Here is a 20,636-nt window from a genome sequence, read left to right as displayed (position 1 = left end):
CTTTGGGAGGCCAAGGCGGGTGGATCACGAGGTAAGGAGTTTGAGACCAGCCTGGGCAACATGGTGAAACCCCGTCTCTACTAAAAATACAAAAATTAGCTGGGTGTGGTGTTGGGCACCTGTAATCCCAGCCACTCGGGAGGCTGAGGCAGGAGAATTACTTGAACCCAGGAGGCAGAGGTTACAGTGAGCTGAGACTGCACCACTGTACTCCAGCCTGGGTGACAGAGACAGACTCTGTTTCAAACAAAACAAAACAAAATAACAACAAAACAGCCTGGTAGGGAGCACTGCTGAAAGGAGGGAGAGAAGAATAGGGTTCCTACAGAGGTAGAAGTCAAAAAAGCCTTTGGGTTTCTGCAACTCCTCTCCCTCAGCACGAGTACACAGAACTCCAGCACCCATCCCAAAGCCCCTCTTACCGACCCCAGCCTGGCCCCTCCACTGCAGCGGGGCCAGTGCCCCCAGGGTCCCCTGAATGCAGCACAGGCCTCCTTATCTTTGCTTTGCTTTGCTTTCCCAGACACTGCCCAAGCCCCATCTCCTCAGCACAGTGTTTCCTGACCTTCCAAAGCACCATTCTCTCTTCCTCCCCTGAATTCCTTCTGCATCAAGTCCGATTTGAGTGCTTGGCTCTAAGTCTCATTGCCTTTTCTTCAACTCTAGTTCAGACACATGTTTTGCTCTCCCACTGAGATAGCAAGCTAGAAAGACAAGGAGGCATCTCATACTTTTGTTTTCTTCATGGCCTTAGCATAACCCTCACTCAGGGATTCCTTGCTGAGTTGAATTGCTTCAAACTGAACCATGAAGAGTAAATGCACAGAAAATCAAACCCCTTCCGAGACAAAGATCTGACCTCTTCCGCTTTCCTGAGCACACAAAGAGGGTGAGAGGCTTTCCCACCAAAGTCCCGTCTGCTCAGATTTGGAGTCAAACTGTAGCACGTGAGAAAGTGAGAAGTGGTTGAGAGAATGAGTAGGTCCATACTGTTTCACGCCTACCAAATAAGGACTTTTTCTTTTTTTTTTTTTTGACAGAATCTCACTTACTCCGCCACCCAGACTGGAGTGCAGTGGCACAATGTTGGCTCACTGCAACCCCTGTCTCCCAGGTTCAAGTGATCCTCCTGCCTCAGCCTCCCGAGTAGCGGGATTACAGCCGCCCACCACCACACCTGGCTAATTTTTGTATTTTTAGTAGAGACGGGGTTTTGCCATGTTGCCTAGGCTGGTCCCAACCTCAAGTGATCCACCCGCCTTGGCCTCCCAAACAGGTGTTTATAGGTGTGAGCCACCGCGCCTGGCCAGGACTTTCTTGTTTGTTTGTTACCTTTTGATTTTTAAAACGGCCTGTTAGCCGGGCATGGCAGCAAGGGCCTGTGGGCCCAGCTATGCGGGAAGTTAAGTGGCAAGATTCCATGAGCCCAGGGCTTGGAGTTCAGCCTGGGCTCCACAGTAAGGTCCCATCTCTTTAAAACATATTGCCTATAATTTTGGAGGAAAACACAAAAATGTGAGGTTTATTAAAGCCAATTTCTGAGCCTTAGACACCGTGTTCTTGTCTATTCATTAATTATGAATTTACTAAAAATATATTGTTACTGAAATGGCAAAAGTTCCCTTGTCCCCCTTGCAGGGCACGTGACGAGGGTGTGGCTCACTTCTTCAGTGCCCTGCTGCTCAAACCTCCAAGGGGAGCATACAGACCGGCAGGGAGCCCCAGGGCTGTGTCTAGGGGTGAATGTTTACAGCTGAAGCCACAGTGGGCATGCATTACAGGGTGCTCTTTTAGTTTAGCCATCAGTAGGTGGCTTGTGATAGCTCGTTTAGATGCCCCCTGCCTTATCACAAGGAGAGAGGGCTTTCTGTATCCCGGGGTTCTTGACTTGGTGTACAGGAAGAATCAGATCACACGTGGGCTTGGAGAATGAGCGCAAGGCTTCATTGAGTGGAAGTAGCTCTCAGCAGATGGGGGAGCCAGAAGGGAGATGGTTTTCCCCTGGAGTCGGGCTGCTTGGCCACCAGGGCTCTCCTCCAACTGCCCCGGCCAAACTCCAGGCTGTTCTGCCAGTGAGTGGCCTGCTGGTGTGCCAGTGCCTGTCAGAGCTCCTCTAGATGTCCAGCCGCCCACGTGTGCCTCTACTGAAATGCTCCTCTCCACATCCAGCCGCCTGTGTGTTTGCCTGCTAGGGTCTCGGGGATTTTATAGGCAAAGGGTGGGGGCGTGGCAGGCCAGGGTGGTCTTGGGAAATGCAACATTGGGGCAGGAAAACAAAAATGTCTGTCCTCACCTAGGTCCATAGGCACAGGCCCGGGGGTGGAGCCCTAGCTATGAACCATGCCCTTCCCCGCTTCCCTATCATTTAAAGGGACCATGCCCTTCCCTTCCCAGCACTTCCCTTCCCCATTCCGCATCATTACTGAGTGGCTGCATTGTGCATTATGATAGCTGCTGGGTGTCCACTGATGAACAAAAGACACCTGGTTGTTATCTTCATGGAGCCTGTATTTTAAATAAGTTAACACATATATATAACAAAATAGAAGTGGTTAGATTGTATAATGTATGAGTTGTATGTCAATATGACCATTACAAAAATAAATAGAGACTACAGAGAGCAGCCCTTTTAAGTAGAGTGGTCAGGGACACCTATTTTCACTCTGTGTTCTAACTAAGTGTGCATGCACTACAATTATCACCTGCATATCCTCACATGATACCCTGCACGCATTAGGTGCTTTTTAACATGTCTGCGGTCCAGATGAAGAATGCTGAGGCAGGGCTGGACTTTCTTACTTGAAGATTCTGGAGAACACAAAGAGACACGAAGCATTTAGCTGCCACCTCCCATCACAGATGTTCCAGTGGCATGTTAACTTGTAACTGGATTGGCTTCTCCAGAGCCCATCCCTTTCCCCCTCTTTTTGGGAGTAACTGTAATCTCCAAGTGCTTTATTTTCCACTTTGGTGAGTCACCCAGCCAGAGGATGGAGAATGTAAGTCATTACTTTCTTCATCTTTGTGATAATTTGATACTGTCCTTTTGAATGTTTCTTCTGTATTTAAATCTTGGCAAGGGCCTGCTACATTGTTTGCGATTCTTCTATTCTCATTGCCAGTTTTTTTCTGGGAAAATCAAAAAGAATAAGATGCAGGACACATCAAGCCACAGCTACTTGGCTCCCTGGTAAGATAGGGTTTTTCCCATTCTCCTGCCGCCCTCATTGTCTCCTGGCTCTCGGTCTTTGCTTCTGAGGATGCTCCCTGGAGACTCTCCCCGGGTACATAGTCTCGTGCTAAGGCTGATTGAGAACATGCTAATCCCTTTCCTCTTTCACACCCCCAAAATTAAACATTCCACAAAAATTCTTCTTCAAGGTGAGACTGACTGGCTTAATCTCTGACAGGTTTTCTACTTGCGTTGACGTGAGCGACAGAGAAAAATTAGGTGTTCTCCAACAGGCTCTCTGAGAATACAAAGAAAGGAAGCCCCTTAATCTAAACCAGTCCAGAATTCCAATGGTCCTGCACTCCACACATTGTTAGAGCTAGCTCCTTTAATAACAAGGGGGAGTTGTTGAACTTCCAAAAGATAAATTAAGTTACCATTCGCTGCCCAGTGCAGCAGTTAGGGGAGTTTTCCCAACTGATCCAAGCCAATCCTTATGAAAAATGAGAGTTATTTACCAACATTCGACAGTAACTACATTAAAATATAAGCCTTGGCCCTTGAGTCAGAGTAAAATTGTTTCCTTGACATTCGGGTTTGAATGTTTTCAATATATTAAATAAGACTCTACAGTAAAATATTGACACCGTATTTGTCAGCTTCATGTCAGTCCCTGAAATATTTCCTCAAATAAACAGTTTGTCACAGATTTATTTGTAGGTGGCACTAGATCTTTATTCTCTAGCGCATTCATTGAACATCAGGGAACATTTCCCAGATATAAGAAACTAATATGTTGTGAAAACAGAGAACTAAATGGGGAGTTTAGACTATCCCTAAATCAAATGCCAAACATGTAATTGAATAGCATATTTGATTCAATTACTGCAAAAAGGATTGCATCAACAATTCAGCAATTCAGTCATGGGTTTGGTAATGAACTTGAAAATGTTCAGTTTTTTAATACCTCCCAGGCATAACCAAAAGATATGTCTTCTCAGTATAGATTTATGAAGACCCAGCAGCTATGATATTAATATAAGCACACTAGGGAGCCATATCAGGGAGTTAAGTACCGAAGTGGATTTTCTTTTTCCTATCAGTTTTGGAATTCGACATAATAATCAGGTTAGGTGATTTGATCAGTTACATAAGTTTGTCTCCCTGACTGTTCTTTCCAGTCCTAACCCCAGGAACATGGTACTGCTGTAGGTAGTGACTTGACTGAAGGTTACCTGTTTCGTTGCCTAAAGGTATGCCTTGTATTTTTTGAAAACCAAGTATGTAGCAGTGATAATCGAGCCAGTACAGTCTTGGTTATTGCTTTCAGTCTCAGGTCAACAGAATCTTTATCCTTGCCTCACCTACAATTCAGAGCAAGCAAATAAAAGACTGAACTGCAGGTGCCAAAGCACAAATGAACATACCAATGGCAGTCGTTGCTCTCTGGAATTTAGGTCCTATTTTCTCTAAATACAACTTGGGTCATATTTTTTCTTTGTTAAAATGTTGGATTGTGTGAGTCAGGTGTGGTGGCTCACACTTGTAATCCCAGCACTTTGGGAGGCTGAGGCAGGTGGATCACGAGGTCAGCCTGACCAACATGGTGAAACCCCGTCTCTACTAAAAATACAAAAACATTAGCCAGGTGTGGTGGCACATGTCTTTAATCCCAGCTACTCAGGAGGCTGAGGCAGGAGAATCGCTTGAATCCAGGAGGTGGAGTTTGCAGTGAGCCGAGATCGTGCCACCGCACTCCAGCCTGGGTGACAGAGTGAGACTCCATCTCAAAAAAAAAAAAAAAAAAAAAAAAAGTGTGTGTATATATATGTGTGTGTGTGTGTGTGTGTGTGTGTGTGTGTGTGTGTGTGTATATATATAGGCTTGTGTCTTGGGTTAAATTGCATTCCCTCAAAAGCTACGTTGAAGACTGAATCCCTGGTACCTGTGAATGTGACCTCATTTGGAAATAGGGACTCTGCAGATGTAATCTCATTAAGGTGAGGACATACTGGATTGGGATGGGCCTTAATCTAATGAGTAGTGTGCTTACAAAAAAAGGAAAATGCAGACACACAGACATAAAAGAAAGAAGCCCACGTGAAGGCAGAAGCAGACACTGGAGTGATCATCTACAAGCCAAGGAATGCCAAGGATTTGTCTAAAACCATGAGAAGGAAAAGGAGGCAAGGAAGGATCCTGGAGCCTTCAGAGAGAACGTGGCCCTGCCCATACCTTGAGTGTAGGCTTCTAGCCACCAGAACTGTGAGAGTATACATTTCCGTTGTTATAAGTTACCCAGCTTATGGTACTTTGTTCTGGCAGCCCTAGGAAACTAATACACTTTTTCATTTTTTCTTCCATTTCAATTACTTACTGTCTAAATTTCCCATTTTTTACTTCTACAGTGTCTGTCCATCAAGATTTGAAGGTTATATGTTTATTTAAAAATGTATTTTGGGGCCGGGCACAGTGGCTCACAGCTGTAATCCCAGCACTTTGGGAGGCTGAGGCGGGCAGATTACTTGTGGTCGGGAGTTCAAGACCAGCCTGACCAACAGGGAGAAACCCCGTCTCTACTAAAAATAAAAAATTAGCTGGGCGTGGTGGCGTATGCCTGTAATTCCAGCTACTTGGGAGACTGAGGCAGGAGAATCACTTGAACCAGGGAGGCGGAGGTTGTGGTGAGCCGAGATGGCGCCATTGCACTCCAGCCTAGGCAACAAGAGCGAAACTCCATCTCAAAGAAAAAAAAAAAACGTATTTTGGGAAATGGCAGGATTAGTTGATGACTTTGCAGTGGAATGTTTGCACACCAAGGGAAAAGAAAAGAAACGCTTATTTATGTGTTGTAATGCACTGCTCTTGCCAAAATAAAATGAATCTCATGCATGATATGACAGTTAAACAGGGAGTAAGTCTGCAGCAGGAAATCTGCAGCGAATGAGCTCTGTATCAATGTCACTCCCATAGGTAAGTGGACACAGCTCTAATGTGCAGAAGAAGTCTCTGGGCTCCACCAGTGGGCTTCTCCATGACTTGCTTCTAGTGGGCTGCCCTGAACATAGTTAAGTGTCGATGGGTTGACAAACAGAGAGCATTGGATTTGAATTCTCTTCATAAAATGATCCTATCTCTTAGGGTGACCGAGATAATTAAACAGTATAACATAGTGCCTGCTATATACTGGGAGCTCGATAAAGAGAAACTACTATTATTATTAACTGCCAAGATACCTAACATTGTCTTATTGTAAATCACTTTGAATCCCTTGTGAAAGGAAGCAAACTAGAAAAACAGTATATTTCAGGAGGTGAAATTTACTAGCTATTTTTCAAGAACACTTGAAAAATCTCTTGATACCCAAAATCCTCCCTCACATTCCTGTTCCCTGGGCTACAAATCAGCCCCTGCCCCAACAAATGATTACAGCTGATGTTCAGCCTGACTTACACTGATTACAATATTAGCAACTGACCTGTTGACACTGATCTAGACTGTGATCCTTGTTTCTGCTCAACAAAAATAAGAGACTAATATGTTGTGAAAACATCAGAAAATCTGTTATTGCAGGGTCTAAGGCCAAACTAATATTACATTTTAGCTATGCACATTCTCTTTGATCAATAGACTAACCCCTGAATTAAGTGATACCTATAGGTGCTAAATTTTAAGTAAGATAATGTAATTTTGTGAAACAGCTGTTTGAATTATGGCACAAATGCTGTTTGAGTATCACTGGTTTTAGAGGCAACATCTGCAAGAATGGGTCATGTGTCCATGTGTGACATTGCCTGGTGAATGCCTGTTCGCCTTTGCCAAAACAGCACTCAGTTAGCACTGTAGATAAAGACCCCTCACGTCCTCTCTGGAGACTGCACACGTCTGTGGTTGCTATTGCAACCAACTGCCACGATTTCTGTGCCTCCCCTGTCCAGGCGAGTTAGACCCAACCCTTCTCAAAAGCCCACAGACCACCAGAGGGTGCCCATCGCCTCCTCTCTGCCATCCGTGTTTGACATCCTGCCTGGAGCAGTGAGAACCCTTTCCCTCGCCTGAGTTAGGGGTCTTCTCCTTCCTCGTTGCTGGGACTGAGAATAACCAAACCTGTCAAGGATGCTTCCTTTTGTTTTACTTATTTTTATTTTGGCAACATCTGACAAACATTGAAAATGGACTGAAGATAATAGAATTGCAACAAAATTAAATAGCTATGATTTGAGGAAATGAAACTGCACTCTGGCTATAATTGCTAAGCAGACAGAGACAAGAATAGCCAGTAGGGTCATGTAGAACACAAGTATGGGATAATATTGAGTTTCCCAAGTGTTTGGTGATACCAAGTTTAACCAAGTTTAATCTTATGAATGTTTTTTGTCACTTTTTTACTTTGAAATGATGTCAAACATACAGAGAGGTTACAAAAATGGTACAAGTTCTACCCAATATACCCTTTACTATGGGAGTTATCAGTTGTTTATTTTATCCCATTTTGTCCTATTTCCACTGTCATTTTCTATCTCTCCATATATATATATATATAAAAAATATATATGTATCTCTCCATATATAAACATACATAGTGATGTGCATGTATACATAACTCTATGTGTGTGTATACATAGCTCTATGTATGTTTATATATGTGCATGTATACATATCTATGTATGTTTATATATATATAGACATATGTATGTGAATATATTCATATTATTTTTTATTTGAGAGTAACTTGAGTTATCATGTGCCTTTACCCCTTAATACTTTAGTGTGTATGTAGAAGCCAAGGACATTTCCTTATATAACTGCAACATAATTTAAAAAATCAGGATATTTAATTTGGTTGCAAATCTATTATCAAATCCACAGTCCATTTTCAATGTTTGTCAAAAGTCCCCAAAATACACTGTAGAGCCAATTGTTTTCCAGTCCAGGATTCCATCCAGGAAGACACGTTGCATTTGGTGGTCATGCCTCTTTAGTCTCCTTCAATCAGAAACATCTCCTTAGCCTTTGCTTTTGTTGACTTTTTCAACCTGGGAGATTACAGGTCAGTTACTTTATAGATGTTCCTCAATTTGGCTTTGATGACTGTTTCTTCATGATTAGATTCAGATTATGCATTTTTTGGCAGAAATGTCACAGAGTGATACCATGCTCCTCATATCAGAAGGCACATGCTACCAGTTTGCTTCATTTTGAGTGATAATTGACTTTTATCACTTGGATAAGGTGATATCTACCAAATTTGTCCACTGTAATTGTTTTTCCCTGCGTAATTAATAAGTAATTTGTAAGGAGGCACTGAGATCATGAATGCATCTTGTTCTTCATCAAACTTTCACTCACTTGTTTTAGCAACCATTGTTGATTTTCTAAGTCCATCATTCCTTCTATGGTTACAGCATGTTATTCCATTTTACTATTTGCATTATTACTGATTCTATAATTATTATTAGCATTTTAATTTCATTTATGTATATTTGTATTTTGGTGATTTATATGCTTATTGTGGTTTTCCTTTTTTCTGTCCTAACAATTGTAATTTATAAGGTAAACCAGGTATCATTTATATTGTTTTTGTTTTTCTAAGACCATGTTTTGAGGTATGATTGGCATACAACAAGCTGTACATATTTAATGTACACAACTTAATGAGTTAGGAGTTTAAGTATATACTGATGTGACCATCACCACAATCAAGGCCATAAACATACCCACCACCTCCAAAAGTTCCTTCTGCCCCTTTATTTTGTTTAAGATTGTTTTCTTTTGTGGTAAGAGCACTTACCATAAGATCTACTCCCTTAGCAAATTTTTAAGTATACACTACAACATTGTTAACTATAGGCTTTATAACTATAGATCTAGTAGATCTCTAAAATCTATTCCATTTATTTTTTACTTTTGCTGATAAGAATCCATAGATTTTTTTATATTATATATATAGTTTCTTTGTTTTGTTTTGTTTTGGTTTGGTATTTTGAGACGGAGTCTCTCTCTCCCAGGCTGGAGTGCAGTGGCGCAATCTCGGCTCACTGCAATCTCCGCCTCCCAGGTTCACACCATTCTCCTGCCTCAGCCTCCCCAGCAGCTGGGACAGGCGTCCACCACCATGCCTGGATAATTTTTTTTGTATTTTTAGTAGAGACGGGGTTTCACCGTGTTAGCCAGGATGGTCTCGATCTCCTGACCTCATGATCTGCCTGCTTTGGCCTCCCAAAGTGCTGGGATTACAGGCGTTAGCCACCACGCCCGGCTGCCCATAGATTTATATTTTATGTAATGTGTTATGATCCATTATGATAATTTATTACTATGTTTAAATTGACCCACATTGGCCAGTAGGAGCGTCTTTAAGCTGATTTCTATGTCCTTTCCATAGGTCTTCACTAACTTTTGAGTACTTCCTTACTTTCTAGCAGAAAAAGAGGTCTGTGAGTATTTTTAGCAAAATAATTACATTTGCATTAGCTATAGCCACAAAAAATACCATTGGGGTCAGCCTCCCAATTGCACGCCCTTGCCCTAGAAGGCTTGTGGATGTGAGGGGAGGGGCTACACCAGGTAGGGAGGCTGACTTTGGCACCTCGTGTCCTACAAATGATACACATTTGATACACAGAAGCCTCTGCATGGGCTTAGGGATTTGGAGTCCCTGAGTAAAAGGAAAATGTACCTATTCTATTTATTCCTTCTTCAGGTATCTTTGAATGTCCTTTGTCATACTGTTATAACAATTTCTCTACTCCTGGCATTCAGGATTGATGTGGAAGAGAAATCAGATTCAAAAAGAATCAAGTATCCTAGACACATGTTGTCCATGCCTGGCCACCAGTGTGCACATACTGTATTTACATCAAGCATCTCTGCACCAGGAGACAAACCCAAGAGACAGTAGCCAGGCACCAAGGCAGCAACATCATACAGGGGTGGGTTTCAGAGTGGATTGTACGTGTGGCCTCAGATACTTCTCAGTCAGCCCACAAGTGTGATGGGAGGAAGAAGACATGACCCCAAAGAAAATGTGGAGGAAAGTGTGCATTTCAAGCTTAAAATCTAAATTCCCATTCCGCCACCACAAAGAGCTAAAGTGGCTAAATTAATTATTCTTCTCATAAGAAAGAATGTTAAAAGATTTATTTTAACCTCCAATTGCTCCTCAGACCTTAAGAGAAGATTTATGGTGTGAGTAGAGGATTTAATTGTATTACAATTTTTTTGTCTTAAGATCACATTTTCCTAACAGATTACATGATTATAGTCTATTCATCATGATGCAGATGAATTACACGTTCTCTTGTTTGTAGGCAACAACACAAAGGAGTGCTCGATTCTGGAAAGTTGACTTCTCCATAATGCTTATTGAAAAGAAAAGGGAGTAGTCAATTAGTCACAGATTCAGCTAGAAAATCATATTCTGTGAAACTGTAAGCAAACTGCCTCAGGGACTTTTCATAGAAGGTCTTAAATCTGTGTTTGCCAGATATGGACCTTACCCCTGAAAGTGGGAAAACATAATAACCCAAATCTACACACATGATGACAGACTTGGAAGAGAAATAAATTATACCCATAATAGCCTTGATTTAATCTTTAGGGCATGGTTAGGCTGAGCAAATGAAATAAGGCCAAAACATTTCCTCACCTAACTCGTAAGAAAGTGAGCCTTTTTATTTCTGCAACAGACATTCATGTTACGGTTTGGTTAGGCACCATCACCCTCACCTCGCTACTTACAGAGGAATTTTCCCTTCACTAAAATCCAGAGAAGAAGGGTGGAGGGTGCAGTACAGGGAGCCCACAAGAACGACATAGTCCAAACTCACCACACTCTACCTTCTGCTATTTGGAAATACGGTGACTTTAAAAGCAATTTAGAAATAAATGTGTTAGCATGTGGAAAGTTAGTCTTAACAGAATATAAGGGGTCTTTTGGCACACAAGAGGTGTCTGATAAAGTGTGTTCCAGACCAAAGCTCCAAATTAAGTATTTGAGAATGTCATCCAAGAGAGAGGAAAAAAAAGCCAAATAGTTGGCAAAAACACAGCTGAATCGTGAAACTGTACACCAGGCTGCCAAGTCTCAAAGAATACTCTTAGGTACAATTTACTAAACCAACTAAATAAGAGGCAGCCATAAAGTACAGATGAATGCAGATGTTGGTGGACTCTAGAGTCACCTTTAAGCCTATTAAAACTTTAAACACTCTGGTGCCTGATAGCCCAAAAAGCTGAAAATAGTGCTGCGGCGAGCTGCTTATAGGAGACGTGTGTGTGTGTGCGTGTGTGTGTGTGTGTGGTGCGTGTGTGTCTGTGAGGAGAGAAAGAAAGGGAGACAGAGGTCTGCTGCTACTGGGTGCCCACTTCTGCCCTGCTGGTCCTGAGAATGTACCTCAAAAAATACAATAAAATGTCTGCGAAAATCACCACATCAGCCTAGTGGAAAATGTAAACTGCTCCAAGACGAAAACTTCCAACAAAGCTGTTGAAGTCACAAAACTTTCACGGATTTTTAGAAACAAAATGCCTGCATCAAGTACTTATGTGAAACACAATTCCATTAAGCTAATATATGAAAGGAAGCAAGCATGAACTTTAACTTAGGAAACCAGCTTCTACACTTCCACCCCAGAGATAAGACTGTACCACAGGGCTGAGAGGGAGATGCTGTCTTTGGACCTGGAGGACCCTCCCTCAGCTTGGGTCTCCTCAGATGCCAAGGCATGGCTCCATTTCCTGGAGCAGTGCTGTTTCCTTAGGAATAGAAGATTGATTCCCTAGGAATAGAAGAATATGGTTTTGACCCATGTTTGCACTGTGCTGTACAATGTACAGAGAGCAAGCACATATGTGTATATCTTTCAAGATCCAACTCTTCTAAAATTTTGAACATCTTTTGTCCCAAAATATGTCTTTTGGAATTCCAAGATGTAATCCTAAAATTCTGACTAAAATTTTGTCCAGTGGTAAAATTATGGGCTTTTACTCATTTGTCTCGAGACAATAATCAGATTGAAATGAAGATGTTGAGGAGTTGATAATCTGGAATATTAACTACCTTTACAGTAAGCACTATTTATGTGTCATCCAATTATATTTTTCTTCTTTATCTTAAAAAAGAATTTTTTTAAGATAAAAAATTTGTGCATTGCCCAAATTCCTCACATAGAATGAAAAACAATCAAGCTAAATGCACAGAAGAATTGAGGGACCCAATAAACAAATGTTGCAATTTATCACTTTCGATGTATTAAAGGATGTACTGAATGTAACTATTATAGGAATGCTGAATACAATGAAATCTAATTTCAACTGATAAACTCACTTGTTAATCCAGCTCCCCGGAGAAAGCAGATGCCAAGATGGGATTCACATGAGAGGATTTCATCAAGGGAGACACCTGGGAGAACCATTTAGACGGATAGAGTTCCAACCACAGTGCAGGAGAGAGAGACAGGAGGTTGGGCAGTAGCACCCTACACTACAATAGATAATGTTGGGATAAGTAGATAGCCATATGCAAAAGAATGAGGTTACACCCCTTCCTCACACCATACACAAAAATTAACTCTAACTGAACCATGGGCTTACATATAACAGATAAAATTATAAAAATCTTAGAAGAATACACAGGAGTCAATCTCATCAGACACTTTTCTAAACTTCCTTTCAAAAGTCTAGGCTAGGCCTCTCCATGGTACATTGGCCAGATGGGCAGATTCTGTCTTCTCAAAACTGACAACTTAAAACATAAAATAACCCAGCAAAAATGATATGTGAGGCAGACCAATGAACAAATAAGTCTGAACATAAGTATGTGTTTAATCTTGTGGTTAAGAACACAGACTCAGGAGTCACACAGAATCCCAACTGCACTACTTACTAGTACTGATAATGACCTTGGACAAGTTACCTAACATCTCTGTGCCCAGTTATCACATCTGTAAAGTGGGATAATCATAAAAATACCCAACTGTATTAGTCAGGGTTCTCCAGAGAATCAGAAAGAATAAGGTGTGTGTGTGGGTGGGGGGGGGGGGGGAGGGGGTGTGTAAAGGGATTTAAGGAATTGGTTCATGTGATTATGGAGCCAAAATTGGCAAGTCCAAAATCTGCAGGGTGGACTGGAAGACTGGAGACCAGGGAAGAGCTGATGCTTTGGTTCAAATCCAAAGGCCATCTCCTGGCAGAATTTCCTTTTGCCTGAGGGAAATCAGTCTTGTGTTCTATTCAGGGTTTCAACTGATTGGATGAGGTCCACCTGCATTATGAAGGGCAATCTGCTTTGTTCAGTCTACCCAGATGAATGTTAATCTCAACCAAAACACCCTCACAGGAACATTCAGTAAAATGTTCAACCACATATCTGGGCACTGTGGCCAAGTTAATTGAACACAAAAAATTAACCATCACATCACTTAAAAGGGCTTTTGCCAGGATTAAATCAGTAGACATATAAAATTCTTAGGACTGTGACTGGCACATAATTGGTGCTACATAAGTGTTAGCCATTGAGACAATTATTGTCATTTTTATTACACAAGGGGCAATGGAGTGGCAAAGGGGCCATGTTGCTTACCTTCCAGAAGCAAGACCCATTCTCTTACAAAGCAGTTGGGAAGGGCCTCATTAAAAACAGGGAATTTCTGTATATTGTGGGAATGAGGAAAGAATGACTAGAACACCAAGACACTAGGGTGTGGCTTTGGGGGAAAATGTGACTAGGAGCAGAGGACATTGTGCAGCATTAGTAAGAAAAGGGTTAGACTTTGGAGCAAAAGATGAGACCCTGAGCCTTCTTTTGCAGTGCCACTGGAAGAGCCTCTGAGGCATAGGGATCAGGTTGAATGCACTGAGCAAACACAGGTGTGAAATAACTTTGGCAGTAGAGTTGAAGGAAGGGCTGAGTAGGAAGTGGAGGCTTTCAAGAAGAGGAGATTGTGGCACTCCACATACTGAGTGAAGAAAGGCCATTTTATCCACTGTCCCTAAGAACTACAGAAATGAAAAGTAAGGTCTATAATACAGTGAAAAATATAATAGAGTTTCTTGCTTAGGACTTTGAAAATTGCCTGTAGGTAGATTCCTATAAAGGGGATGACTGGCCTAATGGGAGAGTGGCAGAAAATTAAGCAAATTCTTTCTACAAGTGGCATTTTCAGTTTTCCCTTGCTATGCAGCTTATCTCTCACTTTAAATAAATCTACTCCTATGAATTTATAGCATTAATAAAACAGGACACTGATTTATGCTGCTCAGTCAAAAGGCTCAAACATAACACTGTATGTTAGACAATGACAAATTATGTTATTGCAGCTTAACTCCAGCAGACATTCATAATCCAAAAGAAAAAGAGAGGACAAAAATTAAGTTATGGGATCAGGGCACCAGTAAATCCTCACAGGCGGGAGGTTAAGAGGGGAGTCATTCAGAACCAAGAATTAAGAATGGGTTGCAAAACCACTTGTAGTTCAAGACCAAGAAAAGTCCATCCATGAATATCATTTCCATCCCTTGTTTGCCTGCCATCTTTTGATTCCACGGAACACTTTTTCTCCTAAATGGTATATTTTTGTGGCTATAGCTAACATAACATGTAATTATGCCCTAAAACATGACAGCAGCACAAATAGGCCAGCCAATTGAATTAAGCCAGATCATCTGGCCAGCCATCTCCAGGTTCCTCGCCTGCTTTTGTGCTTGATGTGTTTTTATCATTGTTTTGTTTCTTTTTAAGATGGAGTCTCGCTCTGTCGCCCAGGCTGGAGCGCAGTGGCCTGATCTCGGCTCACTGCAAGCTCCGCCTCCCGGGTTCACGCCATTCTCCCGAGGAGCTGGGACTACAGGCGCCCGCCACCACGCCGGGGTAATTTTTTGTATTTTTAGTAGAGACGGGGTTTCACCGTGTTAGCCAGGATGATCTTGATCTCCTGACCTCGTGATCCGCCCACCTCAGCCTCCCAAAGTGCTGCGATTACAGGCAAGAGCCATCGCGCCCGGCCGTGTTATCATTGTTTAAGCATCCCAAGTGATTCTCAGGACAGCAGGAATAGGTAGCACTGCCCAAAGGGAAGACAAATATGGAGGAACAAAAATGGAAACTTTGTGCTCCATCAGCTCCTCTCATGTAGAGACCGTTCCCACACCAAAAACCATGAGGGATCCTGCTTGACTTTTCCCTGGGATAGGGTGATCCCCCGCAGCCCCCTAGCTTCCACGTTGTGCTGGCGACAATGCCATCATCCTGGAGAGAAGTGGGGTCTGTGGAAGGAGAGGAGCGGCACTCCTAGGCCCACCATCCCGTTTCTTTTGAACTGTGCTGTGCTGACACCCAGCTCCAGCGCAATATGTGAGAGACAGCTTCTTGGGAACTTGGGAATGCTCCTCTTAGGGAGAAATTTAAGAGAATCCCTGACTTCTGCATTTCATTTTGGATGACAAGTTGGCTTTTCAGATCAGTCAGGGAAGGCAGGGAGGTGGGGAAGCCCTGGGAGGGAGAGGAAGCTCCGCTCTTGGAGCTAAAGCCCAAGAACTGCAGCCAGGTTATAAACATTTCCATGGCTCATCACGGCAAAAGCAGAGGATGTGACCGCAGGGCCATGAGGATTGGACATATCCTGTCCCTCAACTTTATAGCTGTTTTATTTCCTTTCAGACTCAGAAAACTTGGATTGGAGTTGAGCCAGGGTGGAGAAAGCAAGATCTTCATGTACAAGAAGAACTCAGAACCCTAAGCAGGCTGTTTGGGGAGAGGTGCTGATTCCAGTCTTCAGTGACCACATAGCCATCCAGCCATGGGCTCAGCTCCTGAGAGGGGAGTCCTCAAATGGAGGCCTTGCCTGGGCAGGGAGCCCCTGCCCTTCTCCACAGAGAAGAAACCAAATGGCCACCTTTCAACCTCCCAGGGCTTACAGGGTCTTCACAAGCTCTGTTCCCAGCAATCAAAATCAGAGGTAAATTCCCAGTGGTGATCTGGGAAGAGTGGGTGGGGGTCAGTAGGAAAAAGGGGTTGGAAATTGACGAAGGTCTAGTTCCCTTGCCTTCAGATTCATGAACCAGCAGCACGGTGATTCCCAACAGGACTTGTCCTAACATGGTGCTTTTTTCTCCTTCTGAAAGTTAGTACAGCTGAGCCAAGCTTTCTGTCTTCTTTCCCTGGAGAAAACAGAAAAAAGGGCCTGTGTCCTGCATTTGAAAAACATCTGGTGGGACTATCAGGAGAGAAAAAGCAAAGACTATAATTTAACTTACCTTTTGGGATAGTTTTTATTACATTTACTTTCTTGGATACGCAAAAAAGTTTGGCATTTCCCCATTAGTTAATGGGTTCGGAATTTTATTAATCAATGTCTAAATGTTCATAAAATAATGCCACCTTTTAAAACCAGGGGCAAGGACTCCTTCCAAATGCTTCCAGTCATAAGGCATAATATTAAAATGCAGGTTGCATATGTGCCAAAACCAGTCTTCAGGGAGTGGGGCATAAGGCCTCAATTATCCCAGTCACCTCCAGAGCCAGAGATCAAGGGCAGAAATCCATGCCAGACCAAGGAATACACCTGAGGATTGGGCCTACCAGGCCCTTTCGCAGTTCAAGCTGATCTCCTCACTTCCCTCCTCCCAATCTCCACACAAAACTCACCCTATCCCCGGTCTCCTGTGCCCTAAGGGCTACCAGAACAGTTGGGTATTAATCACACATCTCCAGGGAGTGTGCTGTTGCTCAAGCTGAGTGTGGTTCTCCCTGGCAGTTGCATGCTGTGCTTTAAGTACTGGGAAAGTTAAAAGTGTATCTTACATCCCCCTTTTTTTCTGAGTACTCACTCCTGCTATCAGTTGATGTAACTGTTTTTTTATGTCAGATTCCCCACCTGGTTTGTAAAATCAATGAGAACAGAGACCATATTTGTTTTATTCATATTCAATACCAAGTACCCAGCAGAGGACCTGGTACAAAGTAGGTACTTGGGAAATAGTTGAAAAAAAAAATCCCAGGAATTCTCTCCCTGGTAAACACCAAAGAGATATGAATGCATTTGTCTTTTAAATATCACAGATGCAAATGTTCGTAACAGATTTATTCATAATAGTCCAAAACTGAAAACAACCCAAATCTTCATCAAGTAGTAGAATCAACAAATAGAAGGTGGGGTATTTTCAGTGGAATAATAATCCCAAAAAAAGGAATATAAAAAAGAAGCTACAACTCTACTCAACCACACAATATTGAACAAATGAAGTTCCCCAAAATGTGTGATTACATTCATATGAAAGTTGAAGACCAGACAGAACAAATCTATGATGATAGAAGTCAGAATAGTAGAAACTCCTGAGCGGGGGTGGGTGGTGGTGTATAGGTGGCCAGGTGTCAGGGGATTGACAGGGAAGGGGCCAGGATTGCTTGAGGAGCTGGAAGCCCTTCCTTCAGGTTGTGATGGAGTGGATGCTGAATGTTTCCACACTGAGAATGACAAAAAGGAAAGCTACACTTTAGGGCTCTGCATAGGACTTGGGTCCTATCAATTGCTGTATAAGAAGGAAAGCTCCATGAGAAGAGCGACTCATCCTTGTTCATATGAATCTCAGGATTTAGAATAGTGGCCGCACACAGGAAAATGTTTTTGAATGAGACAGATTTGGAGTCCTTTTGCCTCCCTGTGACCATGGGTCTCTCCTTGATTCTCCCATCAGCACCCTCTCATGCTCACTGAACGCTCTCCCCACATGAGGCCCTGCTGTGCCTGCAGGCCAGCGGCTACCTCCAGTCAACATGTCTAAATTGGCATACCTCCTATTCCCACCCTCAGCAGTTCTTTCTCCTGGGCTTCCTCTTAATCTTCCACACCTTCAACTTACCCAGACTTGACACTTGGCCATCTTTAACATCTCCCTCTCCCTTATATACCACAACTACTCTTAAACAAGAGCCCATCTGCTATCATCTCACTCCAGTTAAAATGACTATTATCAAAAAGACAAAAAAATAAACCAATGATGGTGAGGACATGGGGAAAGGAGAATTTTTATATACTGTTGGTGGAAATGTAAATTAATACAGTCATTACAGAAAACAGTATAGCATTCCCTCAAAAAAATAAGAATATAACTACTATAAGATCCAGCAATCCACTACTGTGTATAAAGCCAAAGGAAAGGAAGTCAGATATTTTGAAGAAATATCTGCACTCCCATGTTTACCACAGCACTCTTCACAATAGCCAAGATATGGAATCAACTGAAGTGTCCATCAAAGGATGAATAGATAAAGAAAATCTCGTATATATACACAATGGAATACTATTTAGCTGTAAAAAAATAACAAAATCCTGCCATTTGCAGCAACATGGATGGAACTGGAGGACACTGTGTTAAGTAAAATAAGCCAAGCACAGAAAGACAAATGTCACATGTTCTCACTTATATATGGAGTCTAAATAAATGAATCACATGGAGATAGCAAATAGAATGATGGTTATCAGAGGCTCAGAGGGTAGTGAGGAGGGGGAATGGGAATGAAAACACACTTAGACATTATAGAAGGAATATAATCTAGTGTTCAGTAGTATAATAGGGTGGTTATAGTTAACAATAATTTACTGTATATTTTTAAACAGCTAGAAAAGAAGATTTGGAATGTTCTCACCAAAAGAAACAGTAAATATTTGAAGTGGTGGATATCCCAATTGTGCTGATTTGATCATTGCACATTGTATACACGTAAAAAAAATCACACTGTACCCCATAAATATTTACAATTATTGTATATCAAAAATAAAGCTTAAAGAGAAAAAATGTAGAAGGAAAAAAACAAAGAGATGCAAAATTAAAAACAAAACAAAAAAAAGAGCCCATCTGTTGTCATTACTTGTTTCTACTCACAACACCCTGACACCAAAATACGTAAGTTTTTTTCCACGCCCACAACCAGTTCTCCAGCTTTCCAGACACCAACTGGGTGTCCAATTATTAAATTCCATTCTGACACTAGGTACCCAGAGTTAGTTCAGACCCTAGATTACGGCCTCAGTCCCACATGACTGTCCCACTTCAGACACCAATCACAAGTCCCAGTCACCCATACTTCTGATAAACCAGTCATAAAGTCAGAGGTTCCCACAACCCCTTCCTCAGTTTTGATGGTTTGCTAGAAGAGCTCACAGAACTCAGAAAACCAGTTTACTTCCCATTGATTATTTATTATAAAAGCTAAAACTCAGGAAGCACCAAATGGAAAAGATGCATAGGGCCAGGGATGGGGGTGAGAACACGGAGCTTCTGTGCCCTCTTCACACCTCCATGTGTTTGCTGACCAAGAAGCCCTTCAAATCCCATTGTTTGGGGATTTTATGGAGGTTTCATTACATAGGCATGACTGATTAACTCATTGGCCACAGTTGATTGACTCAATCTGTATCTCTTCTTCTTTCTTCAGAGGTTGAGGGGTGAAAGTGGGGTTGAAAGTTCCAACTCTTCTATCCTGCCTGGGTCTTCCTGGGAACCAGCCCCCAACCAGAGCTATCCAGGGTCCCCCAACCCCCAGCCATCTCACTAGCATCCACTCAGGCATGGTTGAAAGGGGATTATGAATAAAAAACACATTCCTCTCATCTCATCATTCAGGGAATTCCAAAGGTTTTAAGAGCTCTGTGTAAGGAACTAGAGCCAGGGCTGAAGACCAAGGATATCTTTTTGTATTATATCACAATATCAGGCTATCTCCTGAACCATTCCCTCCTGGCAGTTCTTACCACTACTGTTTAAACTCAGGCCTTGATTATTTCAGCCTGAAATAAACATTCTCCAGGAAACTCTGACCCATCATTCCTAGCACACAGTTGGAGTCATGGTGCTTTACTGTTCACATACTTTCAAAGGCTCCCACTGCTGACCAGGTAAGACACGATACGCCTTATCCTGGCACTGACAGTCTTCTAAAAATAGGCCTCAAAACACCTTTTATCTTTATCTCCTGTTACTCCCCTCCACATACCCTATACTTAAGTTAAAGGGAACCATGTGAATACCCCAAACAAACATGTCAGTTTCTCACCCCATGCCTTTACTTCTTGCCTTCCCTCTGGCAATGCCTTACTCTCCCTTCTCTGCCTGCCCTCTGTAACACTACGGGTTCTAGTTGAAATCATGACCACCCTTCACAAAGACTCATCCCACATGTTGGTTCCCTAAACACCTCAGTTCCTGCTCTCAATTGATTGTTTCTATTTGTGCTGTTCTCATGTCACTTACTGTATGCTGCTTTATGGTGATTTCAGTTCCCTTTTAACCTGTAAGCTCATTTACGGCAGAGTGCATGTCTTACTCCTCCTTGAACTCACATAGTATCTTGTCCTCAGATGCTCATTAAATGCATACCAATTGTAAAAATAAATGCACGAAGGAAAATAAAATCAAGTCTCAGCTAGCTGTTACACTGAATAAGACAACAAATTAATTCACACTT

At 42.2% G+C, this 20,636-nt stretch overlaps 1 long non-coding RNA gene across 6 annotated transcripts in view; it reads right to left on the bottom strand.

The window, feature by feature from the left end:
* LOC119618262 (uncharacterized) overlaps positions 1–20,636 on the bottom strand; it is a 230,138-nt gene that overhangs the window by 40,314 nt on the left and 169,188 nt on the right. For all 6 annotated transcript variants that reach the window (XR_012093483.1, XR_012093485.1, XR_012093484.1 and 3 more), the window contains one exon: positions 16,216–16,330. This is a non-coding gene — a long non-coding RNA (uncharacterized lncRNA). The remainder of the gene's footprint in view (positions 1–16,215; positions 16,331–20,636) is intronic.

This window comes from Chlorocebus sabaeus, chromosome 7 (genome assembly GCF_047675955.1).
Source record: "Chlorocebus sabaeus isolate Y175 chromosome 7, mChlSab1.0.hap1, whole genome shotgun sequence".
NCBI lineage: Eukaryota > Metazoa > Chordata > Mammalia > Primates > Cercopithecidae > Chlorocebus > Chlorocebus sabaeus.
Note: the sequence above shows the minus strand (reverse complement) of the source record. Positions and strands in the feature narration are given on the sequence as shown.